At 46.2% G+C, this 22,852-nt stretch overlaps 1 long non-coding RNA gene across 7 annotated transcripts in view; it reads right to left on the bottom strand.

Annotated features, from left to right (window-relative positions):
* Positions 1-21,705, bottom strand: part of LOC147360202 (uncharacterized) — a 40,961-nt gene extending 19,256 nt beyond the window's left edge. For 2 of the 7 annotated variants that reach the window (XR_015138989.1, XR_015138993.1), the window contains exons 1-2: positions 20,732-21,174; positions 14,283-14,372 (exon numbers count right to left, since the gene is read on the bottom strand). This is a non-coding gene — a long non-coding RNA (uncharacterized LOC147360202). Of the gene's footprint in view, positions 1-14,282; positions 14,373-18,783; positions 18,927-20,731; positions 21,175-21,260 lie in introns of those variants that run through there. The other 5 variants (XR_015138990.1, XR_015138991.1, XR_015138992.1 and 2 more) reach the window with 5 other exon arrangements.
* Positions 21,706-22,852: the final 1,147 nt, after the last annotated feature.

Raw genomic sequence — 22,852 nt, forward strand, 5'->3', positions numbered from 1 at the left:
TTTTTGCTCACTGGTGAAGGACATGTTGTAGGTACTTCATAAACATTTATTCAATGAATATCTTAACCTGATCATTGAGAGACATAGGGGCTTGGCAGAGCCAAAGATGGGAGGAGCTTAAGTCCTTGAATCATCACATGGAAGAAAGCTGCCCATAGACTGGAAACTGTCTCATTGGACTGTTATGTGAGCAATGTGGGGGGGTTGGGGGGTGGGGGGGGTGGCGGTGGAATGGTATTGTGTTAAGCCCGTGGGATTTGGGGATTTATTTGTTATTAGAGGCCCGATTAGGCATCTTCACCAGACACAAATAGGCACCACTGTCCTCTATGGACAGCTGTCCTCCAAGTGATTCAAGGTCTTAGGCCCCTCCCATCTTTGTCTCTGCCAACCTCTCAGACCACAGAACCTTCTTCTAGCCCCTAGAATAACAGAGAGAAGTCCCACCCACTTCTTAAAAGCTACTGCCCGGAACGGACACACACCATTTTCACTCATGTTTTGAGGACTTGTCACATGGCCAAACATAGATGCAGGCTTAACTGGGAAATACAGTCCTTGTCTGCAGCCGCCCCCTAGCAACAATTCACACTATGGGAAAGAAAGCACAAAGGACTGGTAGGTGGAACACTAGCTGTCTCCACCAGGTCCTGATCCTAGACATTCCTCCAGCATTCACTAAGTCTGTGATCTATTCTCCAGCAGGCATCAGGCCGGGGTTTTCTCTGAATATCTCCACCCCTCCCTTCAACTCTTACCAGCACAGCAGCATCACCAGACTGCCCTCGAGCCTTTACTGTAAGATCCTCTTACCTCTCACCACAGCTGCCCTGGTGACAGGTTCTTGGCTTGAACCCACATGGCTGGAGCCTTCTCTCTGCCTGACCTCACCTCACTGCCAGCCTCACTTTTGGGGGGCCTCCTACATAGCTCCCTCCTCCTGGCAGCCCAAATGGAAAGCCAAGCAGATGCCTCCTGAAGGAGGGCTCAGGGTCCATCCTGTCTATCTCTAAGCCAAAGACAATGGGTCTTGACACATAGCGCCTCATTGGTTACTTGTCCTCTTGTTTCCCATCTCCCCACACAATCCATCAGGGCAGGAAGTGGAACCGCCCCTCTGCTTCCTGTTCCTGTCTCACTGGGACTCTCCCTGCACTGATGCTGTTGGTTCCCAAGCTGAACCCTTTTACCAGATGAGTGGTCCCAAGCCCCAGATCCTGGGAGAACTGACTGCTAAGGATACTACTATCCCCTTCCCTGGACACTTACCTTCGGCAGGATCTGCGTCCCCTAGGAGGTTACTCTCCCCAGCCAACCAGTGACATTAGAGTGGCCCTTGACTGATGGCATGGAGGTACAAATGCCAGCCCTGGAGTCTCCAGGGGAGACCAACTCTGGTGACACAATTCATGCTCAGAGCTCCTTGTGGGATCAGGCTGAAGCTGGCCTCTCTCTCATGTTCCCTTGTGTCTCTGTAAGTGCACTCTGCAATAAATCACTCTCATAAGAAGCCCCATCTCAGGCTCTGATTCTAGGAAGCTGATCTAAGACCCTCCCTTACATCAGATCCGCCTCTTCTTTCTCAAGGTGGCACCTGCTTTCTTCTTTTTCCAGAGCTGTATTGGCAGACAGGATGCAGAAAAAGAGAAATCAGCTTGCAGAGAGCAAAAAAAAAAAAAAAGCCTTGGGAAGTGCAATGAAAATATTGCACAAAAGAGACTATAAAGTGTTGAATGCCATGCTGTCCATCAAAACTCTTGCCAGGAACCCTAGCATGGCCCTGGAGCTCTGCCTCTTGGAGGGAGGCCGCCCACCAAACCAGGAGGACTTGTGACGTGGATTCCATGGACACTGTGCATTAAGTTGATCCTTATCCCTGAGCCACCTCTGGCCTCACATTGCCTTCCCCAGGACAAAACCCACTCCTTTTTACTGTGGTGGCCATTTGGGGGAATTATAAAAGCAAAGGGGTTACGAGAGAGAGAGAGAAACGCAAAAGGAACAGATAAGAATCTAGAGAGAAAGTGTGAGAGCATCATCTTTCAAAGACGTCCAAGCACCCCTTTCTTTGGCCCGTCAGGAAATCCACACCCTGTTTCCTGGCCCCAGGAGATACATCCCTGGCTAGATCCTGGAACCTGCGATCCACAGAAGTGCTTCTGGTGTTCGATGCATCCTAGACATGTAGCTGAAGGTAGCAGGGGAGAATGGCTGTGCCCACAGGCCTCTGGGAGACGGAAGAGAGGGGCGAGGGTGGTGAACGCAGAGGGTTAAGAAACTGGCAGTTTGCACCAACACCCTCCACTCCTTTCAATTTCTTTTCCGAGAATTTAAATGCATTCTGTCACAGTGAGTTATGTCACCCGGAGGAAATGCCCAACTCGGCGACATTTTTAAAGATTATTTTTTAGATCACCTATCACTATCCATTTGAGGAACGATTGTTCAATCCGAAAAAATAAATTCAAAACTGTCCCCTTCTAAGCAAGATAGAAAAATAACTTTCCCTATTCTTTCCCTTTTTTTTTCTTTTTACTTATTTTTTTTAAAAGAAGGCTTATTTCTGAAGGACAGATTTGAAAATCTGTTTTCACCTTGACATTCTGGCTAGATTTGAGCAGCTCAGTAAACTGAAGATCATGCCTTGTCAGACGGGTAAACAAATGAATGTAGAGCCAGCTGTGTGACCTCAGGCAATTCACTTAACCTCTCTGAGCCTTAATCTCCTCAACTGTTTCACTGAGGTAACAGTGCTGACCATGATCATCAAATGAAATGATGTCCAGACAGTCCTTGAATGTGAGACAGATGTAAGGTGTCTGTTCCACTAGACTGTCAATTCCTAAAGAGCAGGGAGCAGGCTCTGGCCAATTCTGCCCTCCCTGTAGATCTTACATAGGCTCAGCCCACCTAAAGTGTTTAATAAATATTGGATGGGTGGACAGTTCAGTGGGTGATGGTTTGGTGGGTGGAGGTTTGCATGTACGAAGAGATGGATGATTGAAGGAGGGGTGGATGGAAGTGATCGTATGTTGGGAAATAGCTATTTAAAAAAAAAAAAAAGATTCCAAAAAGCCCTTATGACAAGTTTCCCAATTTCCATAGGGTGAATATTGATACCCTGGCCACCAACATGACAACCCTGAATCCAGAGTTGGAAAGAGAGGTGCAAAACTGACATTTACAAGTCTGTAGAAGACAGTTCTTGTACCGGAGTGGATGGATGGAAGGAAGAGAAATAAGGGAGGAAGTAATGAAGAAGGCAGGACGGGGGACTCCCTGGTGGTACAGTTGTTATGCAGCTGCCTTGCAGTGCAGGGGATGTAGGTCAGGGAATGAAGATCCCACACGTTTGGGAAAACTAAGCCTGAGTGCCACAACTAGAGAGCCCGCGAGTCACAACAGATCTCACTCCTAAGAGCTGATGCAGCAAATAATATAAATAAAGACTCTTTTTAAAAGGAAGAAAGAAGGTAGGAAGGAAGGGAGAGGGAGAACCACAAATAAATATTTACCATAGAGAAGAAAATAAAAATATTCTGGTACCAGGGAACACAAGGAAAAGCAATGCCTGAGGAGGCAGGAAATCTGCTTTCACCACCAGTCCTCATGGACACTCATCTTCTGGAGCAAATTATTTCCTCTTATAGGATGAGGGTGGGAGTGGAGTTAACACAGTGCAGAACAATGGTCCTCAATTAGTTTTAAGAATTGGAAACCTATTTCCCAGTAAAATCTTACTTGAAAAGCACAATAATAATTACAACTGATATTTATTAAGCATTTGCTATGTACTGGGTACAGTCTAAGCACATTGCATGGAGTCCTCCCAACAACCCAGTAAAACAGATAACCCGACTATCCCTCAACTACCGGAGAGGCTGAGGCACTTGCTTGAAAGTGAAAGTGAGTCACTCAGTCATATCCGACTCTTTACGACCCCGTGGACTGTAGCCCACAAGTCTCCTCTGTCCGTGGGATTCTCCAGGCAAGAATGCTGGAGTGGGTTGTCATTTCCTTCTCCAGGGGATCTTCCCGACCCAGAGACCCAGGTCTCCCACATTGCACACAGACTCTTTATTGACTGAGCCACCAGAGAAATCACCAGGCAGGCACTTGCTTAAGCTCACATAACAAATAGCAGATCTAAGATTTAGGCCCAGGTGATGATGGCAGTCCTAACCATTCTGCTCTCCTGCCCTTATCTATCAGAAGGAAAAGAAGCTGAACTGCCCGCTATAGACCCTAAGCTCAGCAATTCCAGAGGCCCCACAGAGAGCCAGATTGTTGGAAAAGAAGCTGGGGGAACAGGTGTTGATCCTAGTTCTGCTCCTGGTTGGCTATGTATCCTTGGAAAAACCTCTTGCCCTCTCTGAGCTTCAGTTATCTCATTTATAAAACAAAGTGGACATTCCCTACAACTATTATAAATTATACATTGGGCGATCCTCATGAGAAGGATCAAGAAGTCTTCAAAGACGAATAGCTCAAATAAGTCACATTACACACAGTTTATTTACTTCTAGGACATCAAGACCCATATGATTTAGAATGCATCCATTTTTGAGGTTATATGACTTTTTTTTTTTAAGTAGCAACAATTTCTCCAATTAAATTAAATCTTGGGACTTCCCTGGTGGCACAATGGATAGGAACAGGAATCCACCTGCCAATGCAGGGAACACGGGTTCCATCCCTGGTCTTGGAGGGATGCCTCAGAGCAGCTAAACCCATGCGCCACAACTACTGAGCCTACACATTGCAACTACTGAAGCCCGTGTGCCTAGAGCCTGTGCTCCGCAACAAGGAGTCACTACAGTGAGAAGTCTATGTGCCATAACGAAGGGTAGCCCCCGCTAGCCACGGCTAGAGAAACCCACACAAAGCAACAAAGACTCAGCAACAGCCAAAAATTTTTTAAATAAATACATTTTAAAAGTAAATTAGCTAATTAAATCCTGTAGGGATGACTTTATTTTCAAGGATACTAATTTGAAAGTCACTTTTGTTAATGCAGAGGAACATTTAGTTATTAGCAATATTTAGCACTGCCTTCACATACAATTTTACAAATCTGCATGAAATCCAACCTGTTTCTGGGGGTAGAAACAGCAACAACAACAATAACAAAAAAAAGTGGTCAGTGTGCTGAGTATTACTTTCTTTGGGATTCAGATCTCTTTGGGAATCTAAAGAGAAATTTGGACTTTTCTCCCCAGAGACATGCAGACACTTGCCAAACTTTGGGTATAACTTTGGGACAGGAAGGATGAGAGGGACTGCCAGTCCTAGGAGTCAGGAGAAGGCAGTATCTTGGTAGAAACAAGAATATCTCTGAGGTGCCTGGTAATTCTTCAGGTCCACATTTCAGCATCCTCAATCAAGGCAGAAAAGATAGCCAGAAGCCACTCAGACACCGCCTGAGATTTTAAAATGAAGAATTCTCTTGATAAATAAATCTCTTAATGAAATACAAGCAATTAAGCTAAAAGTCCTATCAAATGCAACCTGTCACTCAGCAGGCTGACACTTAATTGAATTTCTTTTTCCATCCCCTGGCTCCTTGTCCCTGATAAACAAATTCATTCACCTCGGATCAAGTTTCCCTAACCCAGAAACCAATGATAGTCAATCAACTAATTGACACAACAAAGACTTCTATTCAAAAAAAAACTTTCCCTAATTAAAGTGGGAATGAAATTTTATAATACTCTGGTGCCTGATATTAATTACTCTGTGGTTAAGCTCCTCCCTCCTCCTCAGGGGCCTGGCAGAGGACCCGAGTTAAGGAAGGCATCTCAGACCCAGGTACAAGTCCGAGTTCCAGCTTTATCCTGAGTTCACTGTGTGATCTTGGGAGGTCACACCTCCCTCTGTTTCTCATCAGGCATGGACATCAGGGGTAGAAGCTGCTTCCAGCTCTAACCATTATCTTTTATGATCCAGAGGAGAGTCCAATGGCATAGTCTTCCCTCGGTGACTGCAGGTCAGCCAGCCGCTGGCGGGAGCTCTCGCCAGGCACTGAACTGAAAATCCCGCACATGGTCACCAGGCTGCCTCTGCCTTCACCTGGCAGACACAGCAGCCCCTGAATGCAAACGCCCCTCTCCCCACACATCCATCCACACACTCCCAGGCACACTCCTGACACGCATCTGTACAGTGTCTCCTTGCCGCACTCCCCCCACGCACACTACATCAAGGCCAAGCATGTACATGCACTGACTGACACCCTCACTTATGCACATGAAGCACACACACACACTTTGCAAGCGTGTGAGCACACGCTCTCCTACAGAGTAAGTCCCCCCAGTCAAGGCCATGCACACACTCTCGCTCCTCCTGAAACACATGCACTGATTAGACACACACCCCTCTAGAGAGCAGATCTGAAGCCCTGAGTGCACACCCATCCCCTTACCCCAGACTAGGAAGCACGGGCTGGCTAGTACCTGGCCCCAGACTCTTCTCTAGAGCAAACTCCCTTTGGAAAGGCTGATGTACACACACGCATGTGCACTTACACATCCATAGGCTCCTCTCCTCACTGTCAGATGTTAACCTGAACAGCATATGACCCAGTTTCCCAACCGTAAGGAAGCTTTGGCTGGAATCTCAGAAACCTAGTGATCGGCCCAATGGACTTGTCCAGAACTGTCCGGGCTCCAAAGTTTCTTTCCTTCAACAAAGGGCTACTGAGTATGCCAGGCACTGCTGGGAGGAAGAAAGTGAAGGAGACAGACACAGTCCCCCAGAAGCAGCTCTGTTCCTGCGACCCCTGCCCAGACACGCCAGCTGATAGTGAGGGCCCGGTCCCTGGACCCTGACAGCCCCAGGACTCTAGTTTAGAGGTGGTCTTTTCAAGACATTATAGTCAAGGTGCCTTTGAGCCAGGCCTTACAGGACACAGGAGAGGGTGTACAAGGCAGAAACACAGTATGAATAAACACAAGAGTCTGGGAAGTGGGGGCACAAAGAGACAGTGCCAGGCAGGCGTGTGGGCAGCCCAGCTCCAGCGCTCACTGTCTCTGGGGCAGGGGCAATCACTGAACATCTCTGAGCCTCCCTTGCCTTGCGTGAAAAATGGGAATGTTAGGGACTTGTCTGGTGGTCCTGTGGTTCAGACTCTGAGCTTCCAGTGCAGGAGGCACAGGTTCAATCCTTGGTCAGGGAACTAAAGTCTCACACTGCAGTGTGGCATGGCCAAAAAAATTTTTTTCGTAAGAAAAAAACAGGGTTGATAGTATAGAACTGCCACAGAAGGACCATACGTTCACTCAGCAAATAGAGGGTTTGTTACTACTCTGTGCCAGGCAGTGTCTGGGCACCTGGGGCTGTTGTGAAGATGACAGGCGGTGATGAACGCCAGCTCTTGGGGCCATATTTGCTCACACTGGACACCAGCTTGGCAGGCCTGAGTGCTAGTGAGAAGACGGGACTCTGGAGTGAATGGAGGTAGGGGCGTTGGTGCTCTCGGGCCAAGGGAGCAGGAGGGAGCAGATGGAAAGATGGAAGGGCAGAGACTGAGGCTGGGAGGCCAGCCTGGAGGAAGAGGGTGAGGGACTGGCGATGGAGCCCCCAGGCTCATCTGCATCTCCAGGTGAGAGACATTGTCTCAGCCCTGACCTCCCCTGGTCAGCCCCCAACCTGGATTCCTTCCAGGGCAGGGGCCCAGATTCCCCGACAGGTTTTCGCCAAGCCAGGCAGGGGTGGAGGTGAGGGGGCCCCCTTCCCTCCCCCTCGGGCACAGAGCAGAAGCTCCGGCATCTGATGCCTTCGGTGGGGCTCATCTCATCTCCCTGACTCTGTTTTCATGTTTTCCTCTCTCACGCTGGCTGTGTGGAGCACATCTCTCAGAAAATACTTGCTTTTGAAAGTTGTTGCCATAACAACCACTTCATTACACGCCAGGCCCAGTATCTCAGAAATGCAGAATCTTCCCTTAAAAGCGTGCGCTGCACATCAAAGGGGAATAGGAGCTCATTATTTTTACATTATTTTGCAGGCAAATAGATATTTTCCAATACACATTTCTTTTCTAAGTTGATTTTCTTGTTCAGTGGAAATGCACATTTCTTTCTTAACACTTTCCTGCCTGCGGGGCTCGGGGCCTAGAAACGTAAGTTCCTCAAAGCAGGAGGCAGAAGACATTTCTTTTGCTGGGAGATCCATCCCCCAGCCCACGAAGGGTGGTTTGCTCTAAGTCACAATTATACTGCACCCAGAAATTCTGGAACACTCAGAAATTCTCAGTGTAGCACACACAAGCCTCTCTCAGTCTGACTTTGTTCTAACCAAGGTTTCGTAACAAGTGAAGCTAATGACTTAAGGAGCCAAATCAAAACTAAACCAAACAAATATCTTAACCGGCTGAGGTGGAGACATGCTCCAGAATTTTGTTTCCTGAACTAGAGGGTGCTGTAAGTGAAGGCCAAGCACATATCTCTCCCTTCACTAGCACATAAGTGTCATGATTTTTGTCTGTCTGTTTCACTGCTTCATCACCAGAATGTTGAAAAGTGCATGGGCCTACAGGGGCTCAGAAAATATTTGTTGAATGGACCAATGGATGAATGTGCTGGAAACACCATGCCTTGTAACAATTCTGCAGAGAAAGGAATCATCATCCTCATGATACAGATAAAGAATTTGAGGTTTATAGTAGTTAATACCATAATAATAATAACTGACATTTAAATTCTTTATCGAAGTATATGCATAGATCCCACAAGCCATGCAGTGTGGCCAAAATAATAACAATAACATGCATAGAGAAGAATGCATCGATCTTAAGTACACAGCTCCTTGAGTTTCTATAAACTGAATACCCCTGGGTAACCAGTACCTGGGCTTCCCAGGTGGCGCAGTGGTAAAGAATCCACCTGTCAATGCAGGAGATGCAAGAGACTCAGTTTCGATCCCTGGGTCAGGAAGAACCCCTAGAGTAGAAATGGCAATCCACTCCAGTATTCTTGCCTGGAAAATACCATGGACAGAGCTACAGTCCTTAGGGTCATAAAGATTCGGACACAACTAAACACACACACACACAACCAACACCCAGATCAAGAAACAAAACATTTGGAGGGAAGAAGGGGGCTGTAAGCAGGACCAGCTTTCCTGGTGGCCTTACAAGAGTCCATCATGATGCCACACATTTGTTTTAGGTGGATTTCTGTATCTGCTCTATTTTACATCAGGAGGGGCAAGGCCTGCTTAGAGTCACTAAATCCCACAACTGCTGTCCTGACCTCTAACGTCATAGATTAGTTTTGCCTGTTCTTGTAATTTCTGTACATGGACCCACACAGGGGCTTCCCTTTCATGTGTGACTTTTTCCCCTTGTCTTTTTCGTTTTGGCCACTTGACTTGTGGATCTTAGTTCCCTGATCAGAGACTGAATCTGGACAGTGAAAGAGCTGGGTCCTGACCACTGGACCACCAGGGAATTCCCATATGTTCTGGGGTGTTTTTGTGTGTTTGTTTTGCTTTAGTTTTTGGCCGCACCACACAGCGTGCGACATCTTAGTTCCCCTACCAGAGACTGAACCCGTGCCCCCTGCCGTGGAAACATGGAGTCCTAACCACTGGACCTCCAGGGAAGTCCTTACAATGCTTTTCAGATTTGTCCATATCATGGCAGGTAGCTGGCCATCACCCACCTCTCAGCTAACAGTGGGTAGTTTTTAATGAGCATTTACTATGTGCTGGGTAAGTTCATTTAATCCTCCCAACACTCTTAAGATGAAACCATTATCTTAAGTGGTTTGCCTGGAGTCCCACAAACAATAAGTATGGAACTGAACTCAGAAATGAATGATCTCCAAATTCCTGCTGTTGTCAGGAACCTTTTTCCTGGCTGACTCAAGGCTATTGCTAGCAAGTCAATAGCTGGCCCAGGCTAGGGGTAAGGAGGGGGCTTTTTACTCCAACTTGAAATGGTCCCAGCATCCTTAGCCCTCAGCCTCTTGTAACTGCTTTTATATTTTATAAAACATGTTGTATTTCTCAGCTTCCTGACCTCACTGTCAGGCTCTCAGCTGCTCCCTCCTGCCGATGTCAATGTGCCTGCCAGTCACCACACCAAAAGCTCTTGTTACTTCTAATCCATTATGACCAGGAAGCCAAAAATACTGGGGTTATTAGAACTGTGTGCAAAACAAGAGATAATGGCTGTGAATAAGGGCTTGCCTCGCATGGGTCTACAGACAGTGAGATCTGTGATAGCTTCACTTCTGCTTGTTTCCTAGGTCTACAGACATGAAGTATCTAGATAAGCCAAGGGCCTCTCCAGTACATTTTTTCTCATTTCGAATGCCTTAATTAAAAGTTTTCTGGTTGGGGTCTGAGGACCTCACTCCTGTAGTATTTCTGTAGCTTGTGCTGATGGTCTGTGCCTGACAAGTTAGCCCAGGTCTTTGTAGTCCTGAAATCTCATCAGACAAAGCAGCCAAGAGGAACACAAATGCCTCTTCAGCTCTTGGCTCTGAGGCAGAAATGAGTGCTGAAGTGATACTGGGAGGCTCTGGTTCCTGACTCTGTAGCCGAGCTGGCCTCCTGTAATCCTGGGCTTTCATGGGTCTGTTTCAGCTCCCCTCTCCTGGGCTGGCCCGCCCCACCCACTCAGGTCTCAAGGTCTGCGGTGCACTTACCTGATTCTGGACCTGCACTGAGTGCATGATATAAGCAGGATGGGACCCACTCCGCCTCCTCCCCCAGCGGCCTCCTGCTTCTGTGCTGTGAAGGCCTCTTGGACAGTTCAGGTCTGGGTAGCATGGTCCCATCCTAGCCCTCCATCCCAGCCTATCCTTCCCTCCATCAGAGCTCTCACTTACCTCAACTGGGTACTTGGCTCTCACTCTCTCTCTGTAAATATATGGGTTTCCCTGGTGGCTCAGATGGTAAAGAATCTGCCTGCAGTGTGGGAGACCCAGGTTCAATCACTGGGTCAGGAAGATTACCCTGGAAGAGGGCATGGCAACCCACTCCAGTATTCTTGCCTGGAGAATCCCAGATATGGACAGAGGAGCCTGGCAGGCTACAGTCCTTGGGATTGCACAGAGCTGAAGCAACTTAGCACACACTCAAACACACACACACATAAATATCTATTTGGCCACATCAAATGGCTTGTGGGATCTTAGTTCTCTGACCAAGAAATGAATGTGGGGCCCACAGCAGTGAAAGCACAGAGCCCTAACCCATGGACTGCCAGGGATTTTTCCCTCAATATTTTTTAATGAAAACCTAAACCTTCTCTCCGCTCACCTTACCCCTCTTGAAAGAAGCCAATTTTGCATCTATTAACCAATTCATTTCCACTTTCCTAATTTCCTATATTCACATCTGCTCTCTGGAATCTCTTCTGAACCAGTTTTTAACACTTTATTAGTTTTTTCAGTAATTAATGGGTTAAAAAATCTTTTAACACTGTTTAAAAAAAAAAGATAATCTGTCCTGTGGGCTCACACCATGAACATGAGCACTCGCTTTTCCTGAGTTTCACACTCCCCTAAATTCAGGGCCTGACACCAGAGAAAGCGTCTCTCTTTGTGGACAGGGACAGCTATTTGCTCATGTTTTGACACTTCTCATAGAAGCTCTGATGGCTGTGCTGTAAAAAGCCACTCCACCCTGGGCTCATGGCTCACATTTGGCAACTATGTCCCTTTAATGGATGCACGCGTGTCTACTGTGGATACAAACATAATGGTTTCCATGGAGACCTGGTCACAATGACTAATTAGACAAAAGAAGAGTGTTTTTCAAAGCCTTGAAAGACGTCATGGATGTAATAAACGAACATCATCTTAGTCAATTGATATATTCTTTCTTATTTCTCCCTAGAAACATCAAAAAATGGTCCCTGGTGATTTGACCTTATTATGGAGTTGGACCCTCTAGCCACTGGGTCAGAGCCTTCTAGATTCTCAACTACAGGATTCTGATCCTGACCTTCCAAAAGCAGCCATGGGGGCACTTGTCCACTACAACCATTTGCAGACTGGGCCGTCCCACCTGGCCCCACTTGCTTACTCTCATGATGGCCATTAAGGAGACCAGGGATGCTCCAGATTCGGGGGACCTCGTCCTAACCACTCCAAATGACCAGCCTGACTCAGCCATCAGCTGCCCCACTGGGTTCACCGGCCACCTTCATTTGTTTCAGATATTGGGTGTATGAAAATTGATAAAGGGAAATCGCAACTAAACTTGTAGTCAGGAAGGCCTGTAGATAGTGCCTTCCTACTCATTGTTGTTCAGTTGCCAAGTCGTGTCCAACTCTCTGCGACCCCGTGAACTGCAGCACACCAGGCTTCCCTGTCCCTCACTATCTCCCTGAGTTTGCTCAAACGCCTGTGCATTGAGTCAGTGATGCCATCCAACTGTCTCATTTTCTGTCACCTCCTCCTGCCCTCAATCTTTCCCAGCATCAGGGTCTTTTCCAGGGAGTCAGTTCTTCGTATCAGGTGACCAAAGTACTGGAGCTTCAGCTTCAGCATCAGTCCTCCCAGTGAATATTCAGAGTTGATTTCCTTTAGGATTGGCTGGTTTGATCTCCTTGGACCAGCTTTTTCACTCTTCTGTTTCACAATCAAGAGGCTCTTTAGTTCCTATTCAGACTCATCACCAATGACCTCAAACAGGAAGACAAAAATCACCCCCAACAGGAAGACCTCAGTTACTGACCCCAACAGGAAGATACCTACCTTGCACTGACAGGAAGTGCTACTATTTTACTACCCCAACAGGAGGAAGGAAGACTTCCTTCCTGCCCAGCAACAAGTCCAGCCAATAAGAGACTGTGCTCACCTAAACTCTTACTTTCCTCCAATGAACTTAAATTTTTTCCCTACTGTCCTCCAATGAACTTGAATTTTCTTCCTTGCTGATGACTTCCTTTCCTTGCCCTGCCCTCCTTGCTATAAAAGGCTTCCATGTTGTGTAACCCCTCAGTGTATCTTCTTGTTGCCAGATGAGATGCTGCCTGACTCATAAATTGTTTAATAAAGCCAATTAGATCTTCGATTCACTCAGTTAAATTTTATTTTCTAATAGATGCAACTTGTAGTCTCTATACCCCCTACAAAACTGGGGGCAATGAGTATTAACTATCCCAGATTGTAAAGAAAAGCTATCCTTTTCCCCAAGGGGTTGTAAACTTAGCATAACGTGCCAGCAAAAATCTCAGAAGTGAGAGAACCACCCCAGCTATTTCTTCCAAAGGCTATACGCTGATCTGCATGAGCTTTCCCATTTTTTTCCTGCCCCTCATCCCACCACGTCAGGCTTTTTTCAAGTGTTCAGAACACAAAATACCAAGACCTGAAACTATGACCAAGGAAACTAACCTGTCTTAGATATACTGAACACTGAGTCCCAAAGCCACTCCATATATCAGCAGAATAATATTAATAATTAATCTAGATAGAAATGAGAAATGCCTGTACATAAGGCAAACATACTTCAGCCAACAGCCCAAGAAAGAAGTCATCTAAAGTATCCAGTCTAGAAGAAAATATAACCTAAAGCAAAAGAAAAATTTACCAAATGCTACTATAAAACTACAAAATAAGAATACAAATATTTTAAAAGCATAAACTCTCAATAACAAATATAATGGAAGAAATGACAGAGACATAAAAATTTTGAAGAGTTAAAAAGTGAATGAATAAGTAGTAACTGACCCAAAAAAAGGAGAAAATTGAGATTTGTATGTGTGTGTGCCTGCCGGGTGGAGAACCTGCAACAGTAAACTGATTGAAGCCACAGAACTCTGCATCGACCAGAGTACCAGTGAGGCTGGGGTGCAGCAGATACTGAAACAGAAGAGGCCAGGAGGCTGTATGTTGAGCATTCAGAGCTCCAGACCCGCTTTCCTGACCCTGCAAATCCAGGTGATGGTGTCTCCCACCAAGCAGCAGAAGAAAGTGAGACATTTTCTCCCTGGAAAGGTTGAAGTCAGAGGCTCACGTATGAACATCAATCACAGCTAACTAGTTGGTATGGGGTGCTGTAATGAAAAGACTAGAATTTAGTACAAGGCTGTACACTAAACAGGGGAAGATGGAAGTCCTATCCTTGCTTGGCCCCAGAACACTGGCGGATAGCCTGGTGCCATGAGGCAGGAGAGCAAAGGCCTCCTCTTAGAGAAAATTATCCCAAGAGAAAAAACTTAGAGATACTGACATTCAGGTCTCCCTAGGGCACATCTCAATCCCATCTCTTTACCCCAAAGTGAAGCCCCCAGCCAACAAACACCACCCCAACCCCAAACTCACTCAGAGACTCCAATAAGCCTTGTGGTGCCCTCCTCTTAAATTCAAGTGGATAGCCAGGGATCACCAGACAGTTGGAGGAAAACTTGAAACCTGAAAGATAAAGAACAAAGCAAACAGAACACAGCTTCCAAAAGCCCAACACAACTGAGGAAGGATGAGAAAAGGGAAAGTATAATTACAGGGGTAACTCAATAGTAAATTAAAAATAAAAACAATAATAAGAGCAATGTAAGATGTTATTTAGAAATATGGAAGTAAGACTAGGAAGAAATAGCTTACACTTGAAGGAGGTTGGCAAGAATGAAGAAAAGTAGGAGAGAGCTGATTTTCCTTATAAAACTGGGAAAACAATGTGACTTTTCAAACTATGTGCATTTACACTTTTTTTTTTTTTTTAAGGAAACGAAGTGGTTTTTTTTAGAAAAATAAACTTCCGAGTCATTAAATCTTCAAGCATTCAGGCAGAAAAAGCAAATCATCTACAAATGAGAAAAGGCCTCAGGCTGGACTGTGACTTCCACTCAGCAACAGTCAAAGCCAGAAGATTTAGGAAAACAGTGTTTCAGTTTAAAATACATGTGAGCCAAGGTCTTTCTGTCCTGTACAGATGTTGGTCAAGTACAAAGGCAATGGGCATCAGCTAACTAAGAGTCTACTTTACTTATGACTTTCTCTTGGAAAAACTACTTAATAATAAAATCTAGCAAGGAAGAGATAAATAAAAAAATAGAAAACTCAGAGAGGGGGACATCCTAGCAAAAGGACTAAGCATGAGAAATGAGTCTATCCAAAATTAGAGTTTACACTAATTGTTATTTCATTTAAATATCAATGTTCTAAAATGTATCAATGCAAAAATATCATATATTAACACGTACATATGGAATCTGGAAAAATGGTACAGATGAACCTATTTCCAGGGCAGGAATAGAGATGCAGGTATACAGAACGGATCTGTGGACACAAAAGGGGAAGGCGGGGTGGGACAAATTTGGAGATTGAAACTGACCTATAGACACCACCACGTGTAAAATAGACAGCTAGTGGGAACCTGTGGTATAGCACAAGGAGCTCAACTTGGGGCTCTGTGAAGACCTAGAGGGGTGGGATATGGGGGAGGGAGATGAAAGAAGGAGGGGATATATATATACATATAGTTGATTCACTTCATTGTACAGAACAGACCAATACAACATTGTAAAGCAATTAAATTCCAATAATAATCATGAAGATGAGGAGTGAAGTAGGAAATAAATAGAAGAAGACCAGTGTAATATCCTATAGAATAGGACATTCCATTCTACCTAACATGCAAATACGTCATTTAAAAACACTCACATCTCAAGGATGAGATGATTGGATGACATCACTGACTCAATGGACATGAATTGGAGCAAACTCTGGGAGAGAGTGCAGAACAGAGGAGCCTGGTGTGCTGCCATCCATGGAGTGGTGAAGAGTCAGACATGACTCAGCAACTGAACACACACGCAAACGGCAATGCAATGGACTCAGCGATGAAGGAGAGTGACCCCCGTTAATCTCAAACGCAATATGCTAAGTGAAAAAAGTCACACTGAAAAGCATGTTCTGTACATGTTACATGGTTTTCTGGAAAAGGCAAAACAACAGGCACAGAAAAGAGATCAGTGGATGCCAAGGTCCATGTGTGGAAGAAGGGGTGCACCAAAGGGGTGCAAGAAATTTGCAGGGAGACAAACCATTCCACAGCTTGACTGACTCTGGTGTGACTACACGACCACGCAATTGTTAAAACTCATAGCACTGACTCTACGCTGCTCTGTGAAAAATGCATTAGGACAGGAATGCAGACAGTAGTCACAGGCTTTTCACAAAATATGCCATGTCTTTTGATTTAATGGGCAATTTTATGTTGCTGTCTCAAAAATTCCATTGTTGAACTAATTTAAGTGAATATTTTATCTGGGAGTACTGCTGTTAATTGTGCTCATGATAAAACACACAGATTTGGGGAATTCCCTGGAAGTCCACTGGTTAGGACTTGGCACTGGAGCTGCTGGAGCCCTGGGTTTGATCCCTGGTCAGGGTACGTAGGTCCGACAAGCCAGCCACAAGGCTCGGTCAAAACAAACAAAAACAACAACAAAAAAAAAGCACAGAGAATTTTAAAAAAATGACTCCAACCACAATGTCTTCCCTAATCTCTTGTTGAACTTGGAAGCATATTTTAGGAAACAATTTCTTTGGTAATGACTGACAAAATATCTGTCTGAGATTCAGAAATTCCTTTGGATTCCCCATCCCATCCCCTAGAGCCCAATAAAAATAAAAACAAATTAAAAAAAAAAAGAAATTCCTTTGGTTTCATTGGTTTCCTTTTCTTCTATCACAGTCAAGTAAAGTTACGCTGAATGACTTACTTTCAAAAGTATCCCATTTCACAAAAATATTGCTACCTACCTCTCCACCTAGAAACTCCATATAGAAACATAGTTTGATGGTTTGAGGGGGCTGGAGGCAGTCTTTTTATTTATTGTACCCGTCTGTATTTTTGCAGTTTAACACCTATGCACTAATTTTATGAAAGCAATGAGTCCTTCCCTGGCCCCACTCTAACTATAGTCACAGTTCCACACCCTCCCTTCCCAGGGCATGCATGTCACTCTCCTGACTCCACAGGCATTGCCATGCCACTTCCACCCCCTTCCTGGACCCCACATCCTTGAGAACCAAGAGCTCTATCTTGCTCATTCCTCTATCCCATGGAGGGCCATGGTTCACACAAGCCCTCAATATATGCAGCTGGAATACAGTGGATCACATATTAAGAGGCCAAGGGTAAAATCCTCCATGAGCTTAAAAGGTAAAAAAAAGCATCTCAGAATTTTCAATCCTGACTACTGTCTACTTTTCTACAATGTAAGAGAGAAATCAAGGGAGAAGGAGGACATGGCTAAAAGCTTAGTTCATTAGAACACTGGGAGACCAAACACAGCCATCTTACTGCCTAACAGCTAGTGACATGTCTCTCTGCTCCCAGTGAGAGATTTTGATGGAAGCCCGGTGTTTGGGAGTCTAGAACCAAGAGTAAACAAAGAGAACTTCAGAATGTGATGGAGTCACAGAAGCCTGGAAGACACCAAGGTTGAGCAGAGATTGAATAGAGAAACCTAGTAGACTCTTTGGCATTTGTGAAGTCACTGTGAATTATTTGCAAGACATCTTCAAACAGGATAACATGCGATTACCTGTTATTTCCTTGAGGATTGAACTCAAAGTACACGAGCTGCAGAGCTGGGTGTAGGAGTTATTGAAGAGTCCCTTGGCAAGTGGGTGAGCCAAGTCCGCCCCCAGTGCATTTCAACGGGCTTTGTTGCTCCCTCTCGGCCCTTTTGTGTCCCCCAACGACTCCCAAGAGGTAATGGAACTTTGCTTTTTTGAGAAATGCTTCCAAAATAAATCCAACTACTTATGCTGGTAATAGAAGGGAAGAGGAAATGAAGAAAAAGGGACGGCATCCAAGAAAGTGAAGATGTAGAGTTATATACACTGAAAGGGAATATCAAATCATAGCGTAGCTCAAATCGACCCCGTGAATGACTTCAGTGTAGTACATTCGATATGGAAATCAGAAAACGTGACTCACGAAACTCAGAACGTGCTTCCTTCACAGACAAAAATGCTCATCAAATGGGAGCTCAGTTTATTTGATCCTTCATTTGTTTGATCCTTCATTTAATTCAAGCAATTTTACTGATGTCCGGCTACGGCCCAAGCAATGGTCTTGGCCTTGCGGATGTAAGAGTGAGCAGAGCAAAGTCCCTGCTCTCAGGAAGCTTATTGTCTAGTTGAGGAAGACAATAAAGGAATACATCCTACGTCAGGTGGAGACAGATGGTGAAGAAAAAGTGAGCAGGCAGAGAGAGTGCAGGAGCTGGTATTTTAGGTAGAGTGGCCAAGACAGTCTCTGAGAAGGTGTCAGTTGAGCAGAAACCTGAATGAGGCGAGGGAGGGAGCCACATACCTGGGGGACTGTGCTTGGGCGTTTCAGGCACGAGAACAGCAAGTGTAAAGTCCCTGAGGTGGGAAGACCCTTGGAAGAAGAACACAGAGGCCAGAGAGGCTGGAACAAGGTGAGCAAAGGGAGGAACAGCAGGAGACGAGCTCAGAGAGGGAGCAGGGCAAGATCTGAGGCCACCAGGCGACCACAGGGACCTCGGCTCTGACCCTGCTTGAGTGCGGTGACCAGAGACTGGTGATTTGACTCCAGCTTCTAACAGGATCCTTCAGCTGCTGTGCAGAGAATAACTACAGGGAAAGAAGGTCGGCGGGGGGGGGGGGGGGGGTGGTGCAGGGAGAGGGGGACCAGTGAGGAGACACCTGCAATAACCAAAGGTGGTAACGTGGAAATGGTCAGATTTGGGAAACAGTATAAAAAACCATATTCAGATGCTGGGAGTAGGGGGGTCACCTCCATCCCTAGATGGTATCAGGTATCTACTTGGAGCAAGAAACTTACTTGTGTTGAGCCTTTTACATTGATTTAAAATATTACTTTAGGGACTTCCCCGGTTGTGGGAAAGTCCAGTGGTTAAGACTTTGCCTTCCAATGCAGGGAGTACAGGTTCAGTTCCTGGTCAGGGAGCTAAGATTCCCACATGCCTAAAGGCCAAAAAACCAAAACGGAAGCAATATTGTAACAAATTCAATAAAGACTTTAAAAATGGCCCACATCAAGAAAAATCTTTAAAAATTACTTTAAATTATGCATTATATTCTTAAATATATTGCTGATAATGAATAGTGGCTCGTGTTCATTTTTAGCACCATTCTCATCTTGATAAGAATGACAAGCTTAGGGTCTATAGGGTGACTGATTCTTGGGTAATCCCATTGTTGGGTGGTGAGATTCAGGTCCAGACACAGCCAATTAGTTGCTTGGTGTCAGATACCCATAGATGGCAGTAAGTACACTCAGGAAGTACCCAGTAAGACATATCTGACTTGAAGACTTAGCCATGAAGCCAAGGTTTAAGGCAAAAATTGTGTTTTTAATACCACCGTTGGAAGATTCTTTAGACAACCAACCCAGGGAACTGAACATGGCTTCAGTTCTATTCAGTGATGCTCTGGCACCATTGAGTTTGACCACAGGAAGGGGCAGATGGACAGTCTCATGCCACATGGGCAATGAAACCTCTCTGCCTTCATGTCCTAGGCTGGGAAGTGGAGGAAGGGTGTGGAAACCATCAGGCCTCCTGCTCACAGGCAAGGTCTCCTCCACTGTTTTGCTAAGAAGCCTTTCAACCTGGATATCTATCTGTTCATGGCTTTGTTGTTGTAAGGATTAAATGAGATGGTAGAGTCAGTTTCCAAAATCAGGAAGGGGTTGGAATCAAATTTGCTTGAGGAACAAGCCACCTCTGCCTCATATTCAGTTGGGGGCTTGGGGAAATTGCTTAGCCCCTCTGAGCCTCAAAGTTAGGAATAAAGGCCTTAAAGTTAGGAATAAAGCCTCAAAGTTAGGAATAAAGGCCTTGCACGTGAAAAGCCAAGTGAAGAGGACAATAGGCCAGGTATGTCTGAGTGTCCAGTACTGCGCTGGGCACTTAGAAAGCCCTCGGCCATGTTCAACCCTGATACTTCATTAATACTCCACCGCAAGTCCCAGAGTTGGGAAGTGAGTGTTGAAGGGGTTCAAGGGCCTTGAGGGGCCCTTTGGATCTGGGACTATTTGGACTCCAGTGGACTTGTGCATCTCAAAAGACTGGACCACACTGGGCTCGTGCAGCTGGTCTGGCCCTCCTTTTCCCAGATGGAGAATTAAGCTCCAAAGAAAAGAGCGGGTAACAGCCATTAAAAGGAACAAACGTGAATCAGCTGAACTGAGTTGGATGAACCTAGAGCCTGTTACACAGAGTGAAGCAAGTCAGAAAGGGAAAACAAATATCACATATTAACACACATATGGAATCTAGAGCGACGGTACTGATGAACCCGTTTGCAGGGAAGGAATGGAGATGCAGATGCAGAGCCTGGACTTGCGGCCACAGTGGGGGGAGGACAGGGGGGATGAACTGAGTAAATGCATTGACATAGTATGTGTACAACAGCCAGCAAGTGCAAAGCTGCCATCTGACCCTGGGAGCTCAGCTGGGTGCTCTGTGACGACCCAGAGGGGTGAGATGGGGATGAAACAGGGAGGGAGGTTCAAGAGCAAGGGAACATGTGTATCCTTACGGCGGATTGTATGGCAGAAACCAAGGCAACATTGTAAAGCAATTATCTTCCAATCAAATATATTTAAAAAAGAAAAGAGAGAGTTAGCCAAGGCCGCATGGTCACTAAGGGTCAAAGCCATGGCTGGGACTGGGGGTCCGGTGCTCCCTCCCTAAACTCAATCCCGCCCCCACATTCACACCCTGTACAACCTGGCCGAGGTTCCCCCAGGTGCTGCCGCGACCTACCCCGAGATGCTCTCTGGAGCTGATGCAAACATTTTGTTTTGTGTCACGCCTGTGGTGACAGCTGAGTGAAACTGAATGTTCACAGTCATTCTGCTCAGAAACCTTGCACGCGTTCCATGTAATCGGAGTTTCAGAATGAGTCAGGTTTCCAAACTCTCCTCTCTCCTCCCAATCACATGTCTGTATATGGTAACCTTCAGAAAACGAATCTAATAATTAGTCATCTTGGCCTAGTTCAAGACAACAGCCTGTTCTCCAATTTCACTTTGTTTTCAGCAAGAGAATGATGCCAACGGTAATTTTCACCGTGGTGAAAACACGCTTCTCAGCTGTGCCCTGCCACGAATCATCAACCGAGACGCCTCCAGTGCCTACACCTGCCCGGGGCTTTCCCACAGCTCAGTCTTTAACCTGGCCGTGCCCTCTAGGTGCCCTCCCCTCACACTCTTCCACATCTATGACACCAGCTAAGTACTAAACAAGATGTTTTGGACTCATTATTACACTTAATCACCTTTGCAAGACAAACCTTGCGTGTGCGTATGCATGCTCAGTCGCTTCAGTTGTGTCTGACTCTGTGCGACCCTATGGACTATAGCCGGCCAGCCTCCTCGGTCCACGGAATTCTTCAGGCAAGAATACTGGAGTGGGTTGCCATTTCCTCCTGCAGGGGCTCTTCCTGACTCAGGGATCGAACCCACGTCCTTTATGACTACCTGTACTGGCAGGTGGGTTCTTTACCACTAGCACCACCTGGGAACCCAAGACGAGCCTTACTGCCCCATTTTAGAGCCTGAGTATCCCCACCTACTGTCCAGCCCCTCTCCTCCTTTCTCCCTGCTGCCCCCTTGCAGTTCCTCAAAAGCAGTGAGCTCGTTCTCACCCCAGGGCCTTTGCACACACAGAGCCCTTCACCTGAAACACTCTTCCTCCTGACTCTTTGCCTACCTAACTCCTACTCTCCCTTCAGATCTCAATTCAAGCCTAATTTCCTAAAGGAAGAGCTCCTCCCACGTTCCCACATGGTCCCATAGTTCTTTACTCGAATCACAACTGCCTTCCTCTCCTTTCAAAGCAGCTATTTACAACTTGTAATTTCATGTTTGTGGGATTATTTGCTATTATCTGCCCCTCCCACCAGAGAAGGCAATGGCACCCCACTCTAGTACTCTTGCCTGGAAAATCCCATGGGCGGAGGAGCCTGGAAGGCTGCATTCCATGGGGTCGCTGAGGGTCAGACAGGACTAAGCGACTTCACTTTCACTTGTCACTTTCACACATTGGAGAAGGAAATGGCAACCCACTCCAGTGTTCTTGCCAGGAGAATCCCAGGGACGGGGGAGCCTCGTGGGCTGCTGTCTATGGGATCGCACAGAGTCGGATGCAACTGATGCAACTTAGCAGCAGCAGCAGCAGCCCCTTCCACAAAAGCATGAACTCCAGGAAGGTGGAAGCCATCATTCTGTCTCCGTGTCTAAAAAGGACTCGTGAGAGTTTAGGTACTATATTGGACAGATGATGGATAAATGGACAGATGGATGATGGATGAATACAAAATACTAGGAAACAAAATTTTCCATCCATTGGGATAAGAAATGGGGCCAAAACGCAAGCCCAAAGCTTCCAACTTGTCAAACTTGCTCTGCTCCACGTGGTAATCAGCGACTGCCACCAGCAGCAGCAGACTGTAGGTGTACACACACACGCACACACACACACACACCTCATCCCATTTCCCACGTCTGGACCTCCAGGGGTACAGATTCAATGGATTCCAGAGGGCCCCCAAATCTACATTGTTAACATAATAATTTCTGGATGCCCAGGTAATTTTGAAGGGCGTGTGTCCCAGACCTCCGTTTCAGGGTCTCTAGACTCGGGTGAATCCCAAGGAGGGGTGGGGATGGGGTGGGCCACCCAGCCCTCCACCCCTTGAGCTGCCCGGGAGCGAAGCTGCGAGGGCAGCAGAAACTGGGACCGTGCTGCCCTCTGGTGGTCATGGTGGCGCTGCAGCTGCTGAGCTTCCAGAAGGACCCGGTCCGTAGCGGATGTGCCCCTTCCTTCCATCCCTGACTCTACAATGACCTCTCCAGGACTTCTCTCCCTTTGTAAATGGAACAC

This window comes from Bos grunniens, chromosome 13, assembly GCF_055505025.1.
Source record: "Bos grunniens cultivar Pamir isolate PY7600 chromosome 13, Bosgru_T2T1.0, whole genome shotgun sequence".
Classification (NCBI taxonomy): Eukaryota; Metazoa; Chordata; class Mammalia; order Artiodactyla; family Bovidae; genus Bos; species Bos grunniens.